At 41.4% G+C, this 14,700-nt stretch overlaps 1 long non-coding RNA gene across 1 annotated transcript; it reads left to right on the top strand.

Moving 5' to 3' along the window:
• Nucleotides 1–797: 797 nt before the first annotated feature.
• LOC121044147 (uncharacterized) lies at nt 798–14,700 on the top strand. Its single transcript, XR_005797165.1, has 3 exons — nt 798–896; nt 8,262–9,531; nt 14,546–14,700. It is a non-coding gene; the product is annotated as an uncharacterized LOC121044147 (long non-coding RNA).

Raw genomic sequence — 14,700 nt, 5'->3', positions numbered from 1 at the left:
AAAGAATTTGACTTAATAAGAAGAGACAGGTGCGAATTCATGAGCTGAGTCTAGTTACAGAGATAGTATGTTAGTTTTCTAGAGCTGCCATAGCAAAATACCACAGACTTTGTGGCTTAAACAACAGACATTGGTTTTCTCACAGTGTTAGAGGTTGGAAGGTGAAGACCAAAGTCTAGTAGACAGGTTTGGTTTCTGCTGAGACCTCCCTTCTTGGTTTACAGATGGCCACCCTCCTGCTGTCTCTTCACATGGTCATCCCTCTGTGCTGTGCATCCCTGTTATCCCTTCCTCTTCCCATAAGGACACCATTCATGTTGGATTAGAACCTAACCTAATGGCCTCATTTAAACTTAATTACCTCTTTGAAGAGCCTGGCTCCAAATACTGTTACCTTCTGAAGTACTGAGGGTTAGAGCTTCAACATATGAATGTGGGAGGACACCTAATGGATGAGATACTCTGTCCTCAAAATTCCAACTACTGAGAATTTAACCTAAGAGAATGGTTTTAAATATGTGCACTAGTATGTCCAATGGAAAATTGTTTTTAATAATTATAAAAATAATTGAAATAACTGGTAAATAAATTATAGCTGGTCAACTTTATAGCTATTTTATACTCATTAAGGTTATATAAATAAAGACTATATCAAAAATATGTTAAGTGAAAACTCTTCTATAATTTGGCCACAGGGTAATCCTAGGAGGTAATAATATTACCAAGGGTAATAATAGGAGATTCTTTTAGCTGCCACTAGAGGGAGTACTAACCTAGAGTTGGGTGTAAAGAGGCATCTGGAGCCCGCTGACCGGTGGCTTAGGGCTCAAAAACCAGAGAAAAACCAGAGAAAAAGAGAACAAGAGGTGGCGATGGTATCTACAGACATGACGGAGGTAAGTCCACAAGCGAATCAGAGTACTCAGGGAATAACTTAATAATTACCAAGGATATCTGTCTCCTGGGAAGTAAATGCTTCTTGCTACCCCTTTTCTCCACCTCCACTGAGGCAGAATATAGTTGCAGATCTAAACTCTGCTTTCCGATCTACGACAACAAAGTTGATTATTTTGGGCCCTGACTTGTAATTTCAGTTGGTTAAGAAGTTTCTGAAGAAGAAAGAGATGCTATCGATTAGTCCTTCTCAAAAACTACCAACACTGAGCATTTGTCCCGAGGCCTGACAGAAATTAATGCCAATTAACCGTTTATTGACTGAATCAAGGTGCATGAATTACAAGTGGGGAAATAGCCATCACAAGGGTATGAAAGTTTTTATAGAAGCCCAATCTTACCAGGAAATAATGTTTTAGTGCCACTCTCTGTGTTAACAAAAATTGCAAGTAACTGATATAAAGCCATTTTTTATTCAGATTTCATAAAATTTATTCATTTCAAATGATTGTCCAGAAAATCTACTGGCTTAACTGTTTATCTGATGTCTCCATTATTTCAGATTAGAAATCTGCTGGGGACAGGATCCAGTTGATGGGGAAAAAAATGTACAGCTGGGAGAGTTTCTGAGAAATTCAGCTTGGCAGAGGGAGAATGCTGGTAATAAATAAATAAGAGAGCTGCAGTGGAGGACCATTTAGAGGAGGAAGGAGAAAGTTCTAACCATCTCACTGTGTATTCCTGAAAGTGAACAAAACACACTTGTATTTAGTGAGGATACTGGTATGGCATTGAGTCAAGAATGGGTCAAATCATATTCTCTATGAGTTAATAATAAGAATGAGAAGACATTAGGGGCGCCTGGGTGGCTCAGTCAGTTAAGCATCCAACTCCTGGTTTGGGCTCAGGTCATGATCTCACAGGTTCATGAATTCGAGCCCCATATCAGGCCCTGTACTGATAGCACAGAACCTGCTTGGGATTCTCTGTCTACCTCTCTCTCTCTCTCTCTCTGCCCCTCCCCTGCTCCGCTGTTTCTGTCAAAAATAAATAAATAAACTTAAAAAAAAAGAAGAATGAGAAGATGTTAAAAAAATTAGAAAATATTTTTATCATAGTTCAGATTAAAAAAGGTTTTAGTGTTTAGCATGCTAAGTGTCAGCTTTCTGGAATACTCCGTTGCAAGCATACCTTTATCTGTTTATTGCTCCCCTAAGAGAAGGAGTCATCAGAACAAATGCAACTCCAACATTTATGAGCTGAGAGTTGGATATTTTGTTTAACTTTAATAGTCTTATGTATCACCAAGTGGAATTCACTTTTCAATGTTAGCTTCCTCCAACACAATTCATTTTAAGAGAACAGAAAGGACGTTGTCTTTACAATGATTGCTATTGTTTTCATTAAAGTTTTAATTTAAGTTGGCACAATTGGCATATGGAATTCAATTCTCTTTCCAGAAGCCTAGGGGTTCCTGAACTAATGAGAAAAATCAGAGGTATCTAATATGGACAGAATCAGATAGCTGTTAGGAAGAAGATTTTATATAAAATGGAAGGTGGGAAACATAATATCAGTACATAAAATGTAGTGCTATGTATATTTACTGCCCACCTGTTCTTCAAACACTGCTCTAGCCATCTTAAGAGAAGTAACTCCAAATATCAATGGATGTTGTTAAAAAGCAAATGTGATTCTCCACGGACTAATAAGTTTGAGAAACACTGTGTTAAAGCAAGTGAGGGTGTCTTTATTACCAGGCTTTGCAGCACAGTCAATGAGTTAATAGGGACTGGAAAGCCCTTGGCGGGGGATATGGTATATAGGCCACGTTTCCCGAACTCATTAGGTCATGGAACATTTTTCCACCGAGGAGCATATTTTGGGACCAGTGTTTGGCAGACGACACATTGGAAAACCAGAAAGCCAGGCTGTCAAGGATACTAAGGCAGTGAAGTCACAGGCTTCCTGGTCTGAGGCTCAGGGTCAGCAATGAGGTTGAGACAAAGACCCAGTAATCACACTGAGAAGCAGAAACTGTGCGTGTTCTTTCTGAGCTTTCAGCAATGTTTATTGAACAGAAATTTATTTTTATTTATTTTTATTTTCTTAATGTTTATTTATTTTTGAGAGAGAGAGAGAGACAGACAGACAGAGCATGAGTAGGGGAAGGGCAAAGAGAGAGACAGAATCCTAAGCCGGCTCCAGGCTCTGAGCTGTCAGCACAGATCCCTTCAGAGGGCTCGAACCCAACAACCACAAGATCATGACCTGAGCCAAAGTCGGAGGAAGCTTAACAGAGCCACCCAGGCACCCTGAACATTAATTTAAATGAACTAACTTGATATTTTCTCAACTATGGATTATACGTTTTATTTTTAAAGATCTCATTCTCTCTCTGTGCCAAGCATTTTACAAATATGATATTTAATCTCATAGAAACTCCACCAGGAGGGAATTATTTTTCTTATTATTCCTGAAACCGATGTCTAGAGAGAGAATCTCCTGATAGTCTCGGTATCCCCTCCATGGAAAACTTGGGATCTGATCCCACATCTTCCTGACTCTAGAGCTCTATCCATCCCCACCTGCCAAACAGTGGTATTTTTTTTTTTCTAAAATACACTTACACAATTAAAACACTTAAGTATAGGAAAATACAGAAATACCAGGCCATAGGATGGAGCCATTCAGGTATGACAAAGAGAAGATTTCTTTGCACTGAGGTTTAATATTTAACTGTAAAACAAAATAAAAAAATTCTAAGGTCTGTTTTCCTAGAAAATGCCAAAATAAGGAAAAAATAAAATCCATAATATTGATACACTTGCAATCAGCCCATAGAAAGAAAGAGAAGAGTAGAATACAGATACTGATGAGAGTCTAGATACATATCCATTAACCTTTCCAAACTTTGGTCAATGTCTTCTAGCATTTTTTTTACTTCTTTGGTATATTTGTTCTTCTTAAATACCAGCATCATATTTGAGTTCAGAATACATCTATATTTATTTTTCAGCTTATTCTCAAATAAAATAATTTATGAGATAAACTCACGTGTAGATTTCAAGTGTGTATTATGCCCATTTGCCATTACAAGGTCGAATTTCAATCACTTTATTCATCAGGAGATTGAAAATCTAAATTTTAAGTGCTCACAAGCATTCAAAATCTATGCTTCAGTTTCTCTGTAGCTGCCAACCCCTGGTTTGGTTGAATAGATGAGGTGAAAGATGGAAGGGCAAATTAAGGATTTGGGCAAGGAGAGATTCAGTTTTTGTTGAATGGAAATTATTCTGTTTAAAATTTTTTTAAATATTTATTTATTTTTGAGAGAGAGAGAAAGAGAGAACAAGCAGGGGAGGGGCAGAGAGAGAGGAGACACAGAATCTGAAGCAGGCTCCAGGCTCTGAGCTGTCAGCACAGAGCTGGACATGGGGCTTGAACTCATGAACCACAAGGTCACGACCTGAGCCAAAGTCAGGGGCTTAAACAACTGAGCCACCCAGGCACCCTTGGATGGAAATTATAAATGTCCTTTAAAAGCTAGATTTTCAATATGTTTATATATGCTACAGGGGTATTATTTAAGATCTGCACCTGGAATCTAAAAACCTCTGACAATAATAATGATAAAATGAGACCACAATTTTGAGCTCAGTGCTTAACACACACACACACACACACACACACACACACACACACACACATTCATCTTAAATATGTCATATTTTGAATTTTCTACCATGGCCTGGAATGTTTTATGGTTTTCAAGTAGGCTAAGTGCTAATACCTAAAGCCAAAGAAAATCCTAAGATCTTGCAAGATTTATTCTAAAACCAATCAATCTGCAATCAATGCCTTTGCAGTTCAACCCTTGTAATACAAGCAAGGCAGGTTGTTGTTGGAAGACAGAAGAGATGAAAGGAAATGAATTTAGTCCGAAAATTTGCTAAGATAATAAACGACCATATTTTCCAGAAACTTAGCTGACAATTAGCATTCTATCCTTGATCCAGGAGAGAAAAGTGCATTGCAGCTGTTTTATACACATCTGTATCTGTGTTCAGTAAAATGTTAGGTGCTTTAAATCTGCTTATGCAATGTTGGCAAGCAGAGACTTTTTCCTTTATTCTAACTGTGAATACTAATAGAGAATTGGTGCAAACTCTAGCTTAGGCGGTATAGATCCTCACATTTTCCACTGCTGTCTAAATCTCCTTTACATTCAGCTCCACTTGGAGAATGTTTCCAATCCCAGTTTCAACCAATGGGTGGCATTATGTGGCTTGCAGTTGTGCAGAGGGAAAAAGCCATTTAGAAAAAGGCAAACACTTTTTTCCTACTCAGTTGATTTTGCTGATAAGTAAATACTCAAAACATTGCATAGACCAAGATTCACCTTCTACTCTACTTCTCCCCAGAAGCTGTCTCTTCCTTCTTCTTCTGTCCTTCCCCTGAATTCTTGGGCCTCTTTTTTTTCCTGAGACTCATTTATTACCTCATGTTTTCTTCTCAAAATATTGCATGAGTTTTATCTGTGCCTTCCTGTCTTGCTGGATTCTCAAAGTGTCACAGCCTTGTTCTTAATACAAATGCTCACACCTCTCAGCACAGTCCTGGATGCATGGGGGCCTTTGATGGCCACTCTTTGGTTTGATTGCTTATTCCCGGTTCCCTACCAGCACAGATTAGTCCCCACCCCCTGCCACCATCCTCCACACACATGCCAGAGGCAAGCTAACCTCCAAAAGCTATTTCTCCTTTGTTTTTTGTGTAGGACCCAAATCAGACTTTGGGATCATGAGTGATATGTCACTTGTATGTGTTGCTTAGCCCACAGGGTATGTTTCAAATGCTTATAGTGCGCGCACACGCACACACTGTCACACACATCACTTGGCATCTGCTATTCTCAGTGTCTAAGAACGTATCCACCCTGCCTTGGTAACTAGAACCTGGTTTTCACATCAGAGGAAAATCTCTGAAAAACACTAAACCAGGATTGTATTTTTTTTCTCCTAAAAACCATTTCCATATTTGAAAATGAAGAGAAATTCCTTAAAATAACCAATATAAAGGGCCAAAATCCCCTTTCTTGGCAGTATTCTGATGATCAAATGTTGGTCCATCAGTGACTACCCAGGAAAGGAGAAGAAAGGAGAAAAAGAAGGTAAATCATGGAGAGTCTGAAAGCCCACAAGTTGGAAATCATCTCTCCTGGTGCATTCGGTACTCTGCCATAATATTTACACAGTGCTTGTTACATGCTGGGCATTGTTTCAAGTGGGTCACAAGCATTAACTCATTTAGACCTCACATATGCTTATGAGGATAATGATAGTACAACTGAGGAACTGTAGGCCAGAAAATGGAAGCCATTTGCCCAATGTCACAGAGCTCATACCTGGCAGAGGTGAGGGTGAACCCAGGCTGACAGACTCCAGAGCCTGGCCCTCAACCACTGAGCTATAAGTGAGGGAGAGAAATCCATCTGGAGGGGAGAAAGCTGGTCAGTAACATCCACCAGATTCTAATCCTATCACAACTGTGCCATGAGTAGAGACAACAGATGGTAAAATTGTATATTTTAAAAGCTTTTATTGACCAAGACAAAGACCCTTCCTAGGATGTCCATGGAAATTAAACAGGCCTTGCTTCATTTGTGGAACCAGAAATCCTGACCTACAGGCACTAATGCTCCTGGCCAGTCCAGGTCACAGGGCTTTCCACTGATTGGCCATCAAATGAGCCAAGGAAATGGAAATCAGAAGATCTGCCCCTTTTTACAGACTTCCTGTTGTCCACCCACCCTCAGGGGCTTGTGTAGCCTTAGTAGGGATGTGCCCATCCAACCCTAGGCTCCTACCCACTTTCCTTCATTCCATGCATGTGCCCAATTGCTGATCAGCCACTCCCCCTCCCGGGTACAATTGACAGTGCTGGGTTTCTTCTCTTGACACATGGCATCAGAATCCACCTAACAAAACACTCAGTCACCATTGAAACTTCTCTTAACTGTCTTTCTGCCCACACCCAAAGTATCACTAAACAGTGCCAATTTAACTTCCTAACTAGCTCTTCAATTCTTACCCTTCTCTCCATCTCCATGACCACTGTTCTGGCCCAGGTTCTGGTATCTGTGTGAGTCACAACTCTCCAGAAAAACAGAACCCATAGATGTGTACATATATAGAGAGACATTTATTTTAAGGAATTGGCTCATGCTATCGTGGATACAGCCGAGTTCAATATCTGCAGGTGGACCAGCAAGTTGAAGAACCAGAGAGGCAGCAATGTCCTGGTTGAAGTTCAAAGGCCACCTGCTGGCAGAATTTCTTCTTGCTCAGGAGAGGACAGTCATCTGTTATTTAGGCCTGATTGGAAGAGGGCCACCCACACGACGGAGGGCAATCTACTTAGTCAAAATCTACCGATTTAAATGTTAATCTCATCCAAAAATGCCCTCACAGAAACATCCAGAATAAAGTTTGGACACATATCTGGATGACATGGTCCAGCCAAATTGACATGAAATTAACTATCATACCATCTTTTACCCAAATTACAGCCCCTTTATCAGCTCCTGCCTCGGTCCAACCCCTCTGAGCCATCCTCCATAAGGCATCAGGTGACTTTTCTAAAATGCAAATCTCACTATATAACAGTGGGCCAGAAATACCTTAAGTGGCCCTTCAAGACCTAGAGTGGGGAAAACATCTAAATTCATTAACATAGCCTATCGGGCCTTTAAATAAGTAAGCAACATGATGACATTTTTACAGTTTGCAAAAACATCTTCACATCTATTTGCTCATTTAACCCTCCCAAGAAAATCACACTTAGCAAGCCCTAGAGGCTACGGTGCTAACTGCCTACGATGTTCTCATGCTCCAAATGCACTGAGCTGCTTGCCGTTTGCCATGTTTGCCCTGCTCTCTAATCTTCTCATTTGCATATGCTATGGTATTTTATCTAGAATGACTTTTTCCATATTCTCCATCTTGCAAAAACAAAACAAAAAACAATTGTTTCCCCCCCCCTTCTTCATTTTCCTTTTGTCTTTTGTTTCTATCAGCACCTAGCAAAGCCCAGCCCCTATTCGTTCCCTGCAAGGCACTCTCCAGCCGTGTATTCAGGGGCCAGAAAACTACATGCTGAGAACCAAGTCCAGCCCATTGACTGTTTTTGTAAATCAAATTTAATTGGAACACAGATTCAGTCTTTCATTTTCTATTGTCTATGGCTGCTTTCAAACTGCACCAACAGAGTTGAATAGTCACAACAGAAGTATGACCCTGAAAGCCCTAAATATTTAATATCTGGCCCTTCATAGTATAAGTTTCATGATCTCTGCTCTGCTTCAGGTATCAGGTCAACCACACGTCCACAGGAACTCCAGGACTCGTGCCTGTGGGGTCCTAGAAGAATACCATGTTCCAGCCCTTGTTCCGGGAGAGCAGCCCGACAAGAAGACTGTTCTGCTGGTTGATGCTATATTTCTTTTATGACGATTTGCTGCCGGAATGGTACTGGCACAGTGATTTGGGGTGACTCTCATTCACATCAGACAGAGGATAAGTTCAGGGCTCTGGCTACCAATGTTATACCCCTTGTCTTGAGTCACGTGTATAGCCTGTGCACTGCCTCTTGTGGATCTGTGTTTCTACTATGGTACTTTCTGTAGTCTAAAGCACCCAAGAGAAGTGGGGTGGTAGCAAAAAACTCTTACCGTATTTTCCAACCACTACATTCCCTAACTCTGGTACTGAGTGGAGTACGACCCCTTCCACAGGCTCCACATCATGTGCCAAGCAATGGAGGTACCCATTTCCTCTGAGGGCTTTCCAGACTATTGGTCCACAATGTCAACTGGTACTTCAGTCAATATCCTTTCTTGCCTCCGATCAACGCGGTAACATCGTGCTCTCCCAGACTGGTCCTGGTTGGTTTCCCTAGTACAGCAGGGTGAAGGAAGGTCATTCTTTGAGTGAACAGAACTGCTCTTCTTGCTGTGCCCACAGTCCCCTACCTATCTTTACTGATTACCATGTGTGGAGGGCAAAGGTATGGTTAACAATGAAAGAGATCACGTTCAAGAAATGCAGTGATTATGGACTAAAGAATTCAAGAGAAGACATGGTTGGAAGATGTGCCATCCGACATTTATGTTACAAAATCCTAAACAGCACATTTCACATGACCAAAACGCAGATTATCAATTACATTTTTCTGTATGCTCCGGGGAAGACTTTCACTGATGGTCATCATCAACAAAGCACGGTAACAACCTTTGAAAGAGTCTCTGGGAGTCAGTGTTTGGGAACAGCATAATGGATGGGTGATGCAGTGTCATGAGTAATGTTGGAACCAGACTTAAACGAATGGTGTTAGGGAACTGCAGAGATAAGAAGTTCTATGTTGCTTCAATCCCAGCAGATTCTGAAGAGCAATGGCATTGTGAATAGCAAGTACATTGCTATCTTTTTCTCATCAGTAGAAGATACAAAGTTAGCCTAGAATGGTGTGCTAGACAAGGAAGAACATAAAGAGTTGATTCTGGACCAGAACAGAACTAGGTGGTGCCTGGAAACTATGAAAAATCTTCACATGTCCTGGTTGGATAATAACAAATATGTAAGTACCTTTTCTATACTCCTCATTCTAAATCTTCATCAATAAATCACAGTGTCTAACATGAACCCATGCTTAGTACACTTTTAATCAAATTGCTTATATAGACAAGGGTCTTGCAAAAAATACTTGCATGTTCTCATTCTGCAATGATCTCTCTGACTGCAGAGATATCATACTCTGATTAATCATGGGAAGGTCAAATGCCCCAAAACTGAGCCAGGCGGTGGCGTCAGCTGCATGCAAAACATGGGAATGAGAGCCAGGGAGGGATCGGTTCCCAAAGGAAAATCAAAATCAAACTGCTCTTCCCAGAACTGGGGAAACAGACACAGCACGGGCTAAAACAAACAGATGTTCATCTACCTCTTGCATGGTAAGTTAGTGTCATCACTATCCTCTATGAGATGCCTAAAGAATGGAAAAGCTGGGTCATTTGTCCGAAGTTCCATGCAAGTCAGGGACATAGCCAAGAGATGAGCCCACATTAAATCTGACAAGCTAACTCTTCATCTAACTTGGATCGTTTGCATTGGGTAAGAACTGATCAAATCCAGGACCTTATATCTGGCAAAGACTTTACGTCAGAAGACTTGGAATAATTCTGACTCCTTATTTCTATTAGCTGGGTGATGTTGAACAGCTTAGTTAAGCCCTCTGAATCTTGTTTCTTCAGGTCCAAAATTTGGGATAGTAATAACTTCCTTGCAGCATTGACATTAGCATTAAATGACAGTGTACAGAGATGACTAAGCTTTAGTAATTACATAGTATAGTATAATTACTACTCTAGTAATTATAGCAGATATAAAGGACCTTGCATTTTATTTACTTTTTAAATTTTTATGTGCCATGCACTATTCTAAATGTATCATAAATATAAACTCAATTAAAAATTAGTGGATTCTCTTTTATTAAATAAGTAAACGAAGGCCCAGAGAATTTCAGTGACTTGCCCAAGGTCACAAGCTAGCGAATGGGGTGCCAGGATTCAAACCCAGGCAGTCAGGCTCCAGAGTCTATTCTCACATCACTACTCTCTACTGTCTCTCAGGAAAAGGCAGCTATTATTATTATTAAGTAGCAGCACTTTATTGCCATTACTATTATAGATGATAAGACTGAAATCTAGAGACACCAAAATAGAAATAAAGCTAAAAATAAATCCTGGGTCTAATGTTTCCCAGTCCACTGCTCTTTCCAATATGCTGCCCCATTTCCTACTCAGAGGAGAATTACATTAAGGAGAAGTAGTAGGATTATGTATCTGCTGACAAAGGAGATCTTTCATACAATTCATCAGGTATCATTATCAGGGAGAAAAATAATTTTTTTTCCATGAAAGATTCTAATGGTGGGTAAATCAGTAAGAGAAGGCGAGTGGAGCTTTTCTTGGTTTCTAGATGGACGCAGGAAACAGATACAGATCCAACCTGCCCCAGGTTTGGGAGTCACTGTGCCAATTTGTAAACACAATAACAGTTTTAGGATTCTATTCAGAAAGCACATTAGTGGCCCCAGCAGGTGCTAGAGGCTGCAGAGGGCTGGAGAATGCACAGCGGAGAAGACACAATCTTGGAAGTTAACGTTGGCCTTCAGATCTCTCAGGAATTGCAGTTTTAACAGTTCGACAGCCTCCTCTGTTGAGCTGTTAAACAGAGCTAAAACAGAGTCACAGACTGCAGGCGAAACCCCGAGGGCCAGGCCACAGTTTCCACGTTCTTGTAGAATTTCCTTTCCACTTTACTTTAAAGAAACCTCACCTCCCCTGAAGCTCATTTAGACCAAAGCATAAATCAAGCATCTGTAAAGGGCCAGATTGTAAATATTTAGAGCTTTATGAGATATGCAGCCTCAGTCCCAACTGCTCAACTCATATTGTAGCAAAAGCTATGAAAGAAAATACATCAAGAAATGGGAGCAGCTGTGTTCCAATAAACTTTATTTATAAAAACAAAAAGTGGACTGGATTTGGCCTGGGGGCTGTATGCAGTCTACTGACGACTGGCATTAATCCTTCTTCCACGTAGGCTCCACCCACTCGCTTCTACACCTGCCTCTTTATCACCAGGGTTTCCCCACTGAGCATCAGTCTGAGTTGCCACTAAGTGCTAAGCACCGAGCTTCCTCCCTTTCCCAGCCCCTGCTGTCTTCTGAGGGAACTTCATTCAAGCAGATGAACTGTCCAACAGCTTGGCCTCCCTGCCTTGACCTGTTTAGATTTAAGTATCTTCCTTCACTTCCAGGTCACTTTAGAGAACCACATCCACACCTGTCAGTGGCCAGGTGCTTCACCTCTGATTTTTAACTGTCCGTCTCTGATCCCAAACCCTCGGCCTTCCTAACAACCTTGCACCTCCTTTCATCTCCGCTATGTCATCAGTCCCTAGGCCATGCTGACAGAGTAGCCCCTGGCCGCATGTGACTACTGAGCCCTTAAATCTCCAGCTGGTACAAATTAACATGGGCTGTAAGTGTGTGTGTGTGGGGGGTGGGGGGGGCTCAACTCAGTCAGCTGAGCTCCCAACTCTGGATTTTCACTCAGGTCATTTTTTCACTGTTGTGGGTTTGAATCCCACATCGGGCTCCATGCTGATTGTGTGAAGCCTGCTTGAGATTATCTCTCTCTCTCTCTGTGCCTCCCCCACTCACTCTCTCTCAAAATAAATACATAAACTTAAAGAAACATGGGCTTTAGGTGTAAATTCATGCTAGATTTCTAAAACTTGGTATAAAAAAAGAATGTAGGATACCTGAATAATAATTTTTACATAATTACATGTTGAAATTTTAATATTTTTGAGACATTGGTTAAATATATTTTTAAATAAAAAGTCACAAGTGAAAATACATACAGGGAATCATATAAAATGTCAGTAGCAGTTGCCCTGTTGTTAGAATTATGAGTGATGTTTTCATTCACAGCCTTTTTCCAAACTTTTGACAATGAGCAAGCATCATGTTGATAATAAACTAGAGTGAATTAAAGAGAAATAGCTGAAATCAGATACAACCCTACATCTTGCCTGATCCTGCAGAATATGCTAAAATTAACCACATGTGGAATTCATCTCCAAGAAAGTACAACTTCTGAACTATTTAGAACTGATGATCGGTAGAAATAATGTGATCCCCCAGGATTTCATGTTATTTTGTAACTTAATATTATTATGCTGAGCATAATAACAGCACAGATGTATAAAAATACAGATTTCGGGCGCCTGGGTGGCTCAGTCGGTTAAGCATCCACCTTCTGCTCTGGTCATGATCTCACAGTTTGTTGGTTTGAGCCCAGCGTGGGGCTCTGTGCTGACAGCTCAGAGCCTGGAGCCTGCTTCACATTCTGTCTTCCACTCTCTCTGCCCTTACCCCACTAGTGTTCTGTCTCTCAAAAATGAATAAGAACATTAAAAAATTTTTTTAGAAAATTACGGATTTCAAGATGAAGAAAAACTTGTTTTATTTCTAATACATAAGAAAGGAGTTAAGGAAAGGAGTAGAAAGAGAAGCTCCAACACTTGCCGTGGCTATACGTCTCAGCTGAAACCCGGTCAGCCCTGCACCTCTGCTCTTGGATAGCCACCAACATTCTGTCCTCTTAGCCACTGCCGGAGCTGGGGCATGGGTGGGCAGTCAGGGCGGTGCCAGCAGAGAGTGCTGCTTATGTGCAACCCCAACAGGGAGTGACAAGGCCCCACAGTTCTCTGCTCACCAGAAGGCCTGAAGTCAGTTCCTGCAAGGGAATCCTGAGACAGCATGATTAGGATTCAAGTGCTCTGGGTCCATATCTTTTTTAAATCACTGAGGATTAGAAGTTCAGGAGGTGTGGTCCCCAGATGAGAAGCATCAGCATTACAGGGATCTTGCAGGAAATGCAGATCCTTGGGCCCCACCCCAGACCTGCAAAAAAATTCCTCCTGTTGGTGGGGGGGGGGGGGTGCGTGGGAGCCATCAATCTATGTTTGAACAAGCCACTTGGGGACTCAGACGCACATGCAAGTCTAAGAACCTCTCACCTAACTGGGCAGCTTTGGACAATTATCTAATCCCTCTGAACTTCAGTTTTCCTCCCTGGCCAACTGAAGATAATAAAACCTAACCTCAAAGCCTTGTGAGGATTAATGAAAGGCTGAGTATCGAGCACAAAGGAGCACTCCATGAATTGTACCATCATTTTCCCCCTCGGATTCTTAAAAACTCAACATCCTCTGTGCACACTTTCCATTTTTCTTCTCCCTTAATACATTTAATTCTTTGCTTAATGGAAACAATAAAGGGACATCTCTGCTAGATTGAATAAAATAATATATTAGATGCAGATTAGCAGGTCATTATGGTAACATTGTTTCTTGTTACAAAAAAAAAAAAAGTCATATGGGCAAGTGGAAAAAATCCTAGAGTCAGACCTGGGGCACGTGCTCCAGCTCTAACTCTGTGCACGTCCCCTTCTGTACGAAGCCATGTGGAATGACAGAGGAGGCAAAAAACATTGTAATTAAGGTAACTCAGGGTTCGTATCCTACCTCTGCTATCACACAGATCTGCAGGGTATATTTCGAGCCCCCAGAACACTCATGCACATACAGGGCTGTGCAGAATTCCCAGGGTGCCACCTCCCTCCTTCCCTTTGCCCTATTAGCCTCATCTTTGTAACCAGGCAAGGAGATCAATGGGATCTTCCACCATGAAAATCAAGGAACAGGGAGAAATTGTCCCCTAGACTCCTATATCATTGGGTCATGCTTTTAATCTTAAACCCCTCTCCTCTCATGTCTGCTTGGGATGTCAACCAACTCTGCAAATGGCAGGTTCTCCTAAACTCCCTCTGCCATCCAAACCCAGACAAAGAGGATGTCGCTGCTTCTAGCAATCAGAAGGCAATGGCGCCCGTGCTCAGATTAACTAACCGGTGAAACACACGGCCAGAGAGCCCTGAATGACAGCTTGCTGTTCTATGGATACTCTGTAACTGGTCCACGTGCCACACACTGAACATTAATGACTCTCCTTATGACAGGAGACAGGCATGCTCCATGAGACCACAGACATGCAAGGCCACCATATTCCAGGACTCCATCTTCACCGCTGTTAAGAGTGCTCTTCTGATGCGTTCATTTCCTTGGTTGCTGTAACAGATGACCACCAACTTGGCAGTTCGAAACAGTCCGATGT

Source organism: Herpailurus yagouaroundi, unplaced genomic scaffold (genome assembly GCF_014898765.1).
Source record: "Herpailurus yagouaroundi ecotype Mexico unplaced genomic scaffold, PumYag 188, whole genome shotgun sequence".
In the NCBI taxonomy this organism is placed as follows: domain Eukaryota; kingdom Metazoa; phylum Chordata; class Mammalia; order Carnivora; family Felidae; genus Herpailurus; species Herpailurus yagouaroundi.
The sequence above is the reverse complement of the archived record's forward strand: the minus strand, read 5'-3'. Positions and strand labels throughout refer to the sequence as shown.